This window comes from Alosa pseudoharengus, unplaced genomic scaffold (genome assembly GCF_046254945.1).
Source record: "Alosa pseudoharengus isolate Yale_2024_CS ecotype anadromous, Long Island Sound unplaced genomic scaffold, YU_APseudo_1.1 YU_APseudo_1.1_scf_19, whole genome shotgun sequence".
Lineage (NCBI taxonomy): Eukaryota > Metazoa > Chordata > Actinopteri > Clupeiformes > Clupeidae > Alosa > Alosa pseudoharengus.
The window spans coordinates 35,761,530-35,768,343 of record NW_027468657.1 but is presented as its reverse complement, the minus strand read 5'-3'; positions in this window follow the sequence as shown (position 1 = coordinate 35,768,343).

Sequence of the window (6,814 nt, the reverse complement as noted above, 5' to 3'; positions counted from 1 at the left end):
CCCATTCCTATACCACACACTGCCTGTATGAAAACATTTACTGACACGGAACGTGGATATCCCAGTCGGTTATCTGTGAATAAACCTGCCTATCATATTTTGTGTTGGTTTTTCTCAGAAATGCCAACAACCAAGACCACCTGTAAATGACCGGGAGACAAACACAATTGACAGACCTCACACAACACATGCCTTTTCTCATGCTAACATCTTTGATTTCTCAAAAGTAAGATATAATTTCATTATAAAACAAGAGATGAACTGCCGACGGAATATATTCATTTTATACATGTAGCTTGCATAGACTGCATATAACATTAAATGTCCCATCAACAAATGATGGGAACATTAATGGATCCTAAATTTCCACGATGGGCTGAAAGGCTAGTTGTGTAGCCCTATAGAATTTATTCTAGTTACCAATTGTTAAGTTTATCTGTAATTAGGCTACATCAGCAAGTGATTATTTTGGATAGCAGTGAGTGAAAGGCTAATGTAGCATAACAATTTATTTAGATCATGTCCCCCTGACAATGTATATCATGATTACAGCCTTGGTGTATGTACATGTGTCGGTGTGTATGAGTATGTGTGTGTATGTGGGTCTGTGTGAGTAAGGGAGGGGACAGAAAGGGCCTGATTTTTGTACAATTACGAACGCAGCATAAGCAGCCGGTAATACTTTAAATTAACACACTCATCATTAATTAGCCAGTAACTAACATAATTGTTAGTAAGATATTATCCCTTAATTAGCAGTTATCACTCGTTAATTAATAATTTACAAGGTATGACCATATTCCACCCTTAACGGACCAAAAACAGACGTAAGCAGATATTTCTTCCTAACTACTGATTATTACTGGTAAATTAGGAGGCAATAAGACACAAATTATGATCATAACAGGCAATGCATAGTTCTTATTATGGGTCTTATTATGTAACAGTTCCAAAAGAACAGCCGTTCTCCATTAACAACACCCAAATAGCATTGTCTGTTCTTGTGGAATGAAATACAAACTGTTAATACTGACTAAATGCATATGAATTAATCCAGTTTATTATACGGCTCTTCACAATGCTAGTAGAACGCTCCTTTGACTTGAATGGGATTTCCCAACGTTCTACATAACGGTAAAATAAATTCATGTAATTACTGCTGCAAACATATAATTACCGCTGTCAATGGCAACGGGTTTTGTGCTGCTGATCATATCACTCCGCAAGTAGTCCGGTCACTTCTTGCATTGGAACTTCATTCAAAAGTGAAAGCAGACGGTTGATCAGCGGTGTTCTAAAGAATGTTTGATTCAAGTTCAGCGTGTGTTGCAAACTATTTGTTTCTCAGATTGCGCAGATTAATCGATTCCGTATGACCTTTGACCCTAAGTCGTTCTAGGCAGTAACCATTAGACTGTAAAATGAAGGAGAGAGAAGAAAATGTACTGCCTATATCATTGATTGGAACATCACATCACATTGCAAGTCCTCTGCAATGTCTGTAGCAAGTAATTTGCATATCACCGGATTTTGTCAACTCTAAAGTCGCACATCAATGCAAAGAAATAGTGTTGACATTGAGGGGAGTGTTAATTTATTTTCATTGTTCCCCCTAGGTTATATCTGTGGCCTGAAATGCAATGAAACTTCTTTCCGAAGCACTTTTGAATTTGTTTCCTCAGCATATTAGGTCATATCGTAGATTATTATGGCCATTATTTGAACAGTGAAAATAATAATAAAAGAGTTTTTGAACTCTTTAATGTTACTAATGCTGATTATTCAATGATTCATTTGAATTTAAATATTTAAAACACTTTCACAATTGTATATGTGATTAATTTAGATTAATTAATCACAGAGTATGTAATTAATTTGATTAATTTTTTTAATCGATTGACAGCCCTATTTTATTCTAAAACAAAGTTTGATTTCTACTCTCGTACATACATTTAATTTGAGAGTCTGGCCACTTTCCATTGCGAAGTGTTAACTTCCTTGAAGGCGAGTACTCTGTTGAAGTTTAAAACTATTGGATCTGCCCAGAGCCACTCTGGATCTGCCATAACCAATCGGTAACGTTTGGTTGTAGCGTATGTCTGGCTCAAACTAGCGCACAACCTCAACGTCATCGTTCTCAGCTACTCCCTCTGTTCGCTGATTGGACCTGCAGATTTTTGCAGGAGAAAACCCGCGAATATACCGCAGACCCAGACGACGTACTGAAGGGAAATTAAAATTGAGCAGAAGTACGTAGGCGGGCGAAGTCAGGCTAATGTTTCCAAACATTGCAAAGCAAAATCTAGATTAAATATAGCTGCAAGCAGCGATGAGGGGCCCAGGCAGTTGAACAGGAGTTGTGAGCAATGTAGCCTACTTCCTGTGATTATAGTGCCCCCCTAGTGGTCAAAAGACTTCCTGTTTGGCGGTTTCGCCGTCGATTTCGATTGGCTGTGACAGGCAAATGCTTTAGAATATCAATACGCAATGGAATAACTTTTGTGCGGCTTGGTCTGAAGATCATCTGGGCCAAGTTTTGTGAAAATCTGAGAAATTGTGTGACCTGTGAAAACTTTTTAGTGTTTTTGATTAAATCCAATATGGCGGCCAAATCAATTACCTTGACATCACAAATTGGTACGTGTCCGCCTAATGACCTCCCACAGAATTAACAGACACAACTACTAAGTTTTAATTCCAAACACATCAACCGTTATAGGCCAAAATGTATTTTTGCTAATTACAGCGCCCTATAGGTCTAAAGTCACCAAATTTCTTGAGCCTCTTCCTAATTGGGTCTTGTACCTATGTACTAAGTTTGGTGTTGATATGTGAAAGACTTGCCGAGATGAGTTCACTTCCTGTTTGGCGGCTTCACCATCGGTTTTGGATTGGTTGTGACAGGCAAACGGTTTTGAAAATCAATACGCAATGGCACAAGTTTTGTGTGGCTTGGTTTGAAGATCATCTGTGCCAAGTTTTGTGAAAATCGGAGAAACTTTGTGAGTCGTGAAAACTTTTGTGTGGCAATAAAGTATATCTTACTGTATCTTATCAGTGGCATTGTCAGTGGTTGATAGGATGAGTAGTTCCCTCCCTCTGAAATAAAATATATACACCATTTTTTTACCTTTGCTTTATAGCATTTTTCCACATTTCTTTTTCTTGCTCAAAATGAAAGGTTTTATGGTCACGATTTGCTGGTTGGCCTGAGTCTAGCCGTAAAACTCTGTACTGATTACTCCAAATGTCAATGGAGAAAATGAATGGGAAACTTACCAGAGCCTTTACTGAGGTGGTTGGTCATTGTTGAGCTCTATGGGAGTGTTAGATGCAGAAACTTACATAGAATGAGTTTTGGAGATAGAAAATGAATGATGTTTATTGAGGGTCCACTTGTTTCATGGCCGGGGGAAAAGAGGGCTGCATTTCCATGCTGGTGGAATGAGTTGCCCAGTGCTCTCCGTTCCTGTGGTAGTTTTGGGTCATTTAAGAGGAGTCTAAACACATTCCTGTTCAACATGCACTTAGTTCTTTAAGCGCTTCTTATGCGTTATGGTTTGTATAATATTGTTTTATTTCTATTAGGCTGTTGATTAATTTCCCATTATTGTTTATTATTGATATTCTCCTTAATATAGTCTTACCATGTCATTGTTTTTTATATTATTGATTGAATGGACACTATTGTTTATTATTGCTTTTCCCCTCATTTTCATTGCTTATGTTATTAGGCTATTTATTAAATTGACATTGTTGTTTATTATTGCTGTTCTCCTTATTATAGTTTGACCAACATTCTAATCTGTTCCCTGTTATATTTTAAATAGTATGTTGTTTTTGTATTTGTGTGTCGCTTTGGACAAAGGCGTCTGCAAAGTCCCATAACCATAACCATAACCATTTCTTAGCTTTCTTTGAAGGAGTTTTCAAAATGGGACAGTCTAGTCATGGCACTGTAATGCAGTGTTCATAAAATATATGTAGCCTACCAAATACTTTATGTTCAACTTAACTTTTATTCAGTTTTCGCCTGAGTTGACCACAAGGGGGCTCTGTAACAACAATAAAAACATTGTAATTATACTACTACTACTACTACTAATAATAATAATAATATATATATATATATATATATATATATATATATATATATATATATATATATATATATATATATATGTTTACAATGAATAATAAACATTTCGGTTTTTATCTCAGAAACAGATATTTGATGAAATTGGAATGTTTTGTTCCTATTGTTTTATTCCTATTTATTTATTCTGTCATTTAATCATCTAGACATGATGTGCTACTGATGCTCATTTCTGCAGACAGAAGGGAATCTATGCATAAAACAGACCCCTGAAAAAATAACCTTTATGCATAATGAGGAATGGGACAATGGGCCAAGCATTTACATTACATTTAGTCATTTAGCTGATGCTTTTATCCAAAGCAACTTACAAAAAGGGAAACAATCAAGGTATAGTGCGACAAGGACATGTTAGTGCAACAATACTAGGCTACTCGCATAGAATCAAGTGACAGTTCTAGAAGGGGATAGTCAAGTGGTAAGTTCTAGATATAGCATGTGATTTAGCACGAAGCAGACTGATAATCCACAGTGTAGCACTGCAATAGAAAGAATGCTATTATTTTTGTCCTGCAGAGGTAGTCAGTGTTCCTCCTGGGGCCACACAGCACTGCATATCCTCCACCTGTCCCTTGTCCCAGCACTCATACTGTATGGACTAATCATTGTCATGTTTTTGATATGTGGCATCCATTGTTACTTATTTGACCTTTGACTTTTTCAACACCAGTGGATAAGCAAAATAAACCGCAACAGCAATCAGCAAACAGCAATATCAACAACAACAACAACAATAATAATGATAATAATAACAATAATAACACCAACTGTGAAATATATGTTATGCAAAATATAGGCAAAAATGTGCAAACTCATTCCAGCAGCCTAATATAGTGTAGATCTAGAATTGACATTGACTGCCATTTATTTAATTTGACTGCCAAATGCCTGACGGTCATTATTGAGCTGGAGTTAATGAATGGAACAACATAGCAACATTATAACCAGATATTTGTGACAATACTTCTTGTGGAGAAGTGAATTTAAGAAGAGGTGAAAAGTGCACCCATTTTTTTTGATTAGCAAGAGAATGTATAATGATCAAATTATACAGTACAGATGTACAAAACAAGATATGAAAAGATAAACATCCAACAATTTTCCAACATTGTATAAATATACACTATGTAAGTAATGTAACTACACTCTGGTCTATTTAAACATCACTGTGGTTTTTGCACTCTTTTACAAAATAAAGATGCTTGTCATCATTAAATGGGAAACAGACTTTGTTGTTCCTAATTCATAGGCCTATTGAATCAGTGAACTGACTTTTTTATGTCAAATAACTATGCTGTTTTGAAATGTACCCAATATATTTTGTATACTGAGAAGATTACATCAGCTCTCACTGACTCCACAGCTTGCAATGCTGAAGATGGCTGGTAAATCACCCAAATCAGAAACTTAGCAAATTTGACTCCATCAAGTCCCAGTTTGTGAAGAGGGAGATGATGGCGGCGGAGCCTTTTGAGAGAAAAATGGGTTCAATGTATGAGACTGTTACTGCACTTGATCATGCTGCTAATGATCACAGTGACTGGCTGTCAGGGCTCGAAGCTGAAGATGTTGTGTTGACCTGACCACTTTGTCTGATTCCTTTACTAAGAAGTGCAATGACCTGGTGGGGCTTTCTAGAACAATGGAACAATTCATCTGTTGGGTTTGCCAGTCTTGAACCTGTGAACCTATTCCAAGTCCACAGTGAGATCAGGGCCGGATTATGAATCAAGGATCTGTCAACGGTCAACCCTAGAGCGATCAGCAGCGTTTTAGGGGCCCTAGCCACCTGGTCCTGGGCCTGGAGCGCATGCCAAGCATCTCCTCTTATTTTCCCTGACTTTGCCCAACAGTGGCAGCCTGTTGGATGGTCTGCCTTTGCTACAGAAGGCACTTCAGTCCTGTCTAAGTGGGCAATTCCACGGAAAATTGACTTTTTGTCACATCCATAATGCCAGTGAAATGCCTTGGCATTTGTATGATGTGAATGATAACATTATTTTTTGTGAATTTTTTCTCATGTACATTCTTTAGCCAAAAATAGCAAATGCTCAAATTTCATGTAATCATTCACACCATACCATACCATCACATTTTATTGGCGTTATGGATGTTACAAAAACATAATTATGACCGCGGTCATATAGGGATTGTCAAAGTTTTTTTTTTCTTCATCTACTTCCTGAATTTTTGGTCAACGATACCCGGGACACCGAAACACCGGGGCACATGAAATGTGGTGGGTATGTAGCCCCACTAAACTTTTACGGAAGAATTTCGTTTGGTCCCCGGGGGCCACTCCCCCACCGCGCTGGGCCCCCCGAAACCCAAAAAATTCAGTTTTTCCTAAATAACTACCTGAACCGTGGCACTGAGGATAAAGAATTTTTTATGGTATGTTGGTCTCAAGGGCCCACATCAACCTGGCCCATAATCACTCATTTGTGATTTGCACCCCCCCGGTAAAAAATGAAAATGCAATATCATTCAGCTTTAATTGCCCTTATCTTCAGTTAAGATGTTCAGAACTGCACCAAATTGTATGTGTATGATTGACCTGGCATTCTCTGGGGGTATGCCAAGTTTCGTAGAATTTCATCCATGGGGGGGTCTTAAAAAATGTAGGTTATGTGTACATTTAGTGACTGTACACTCATT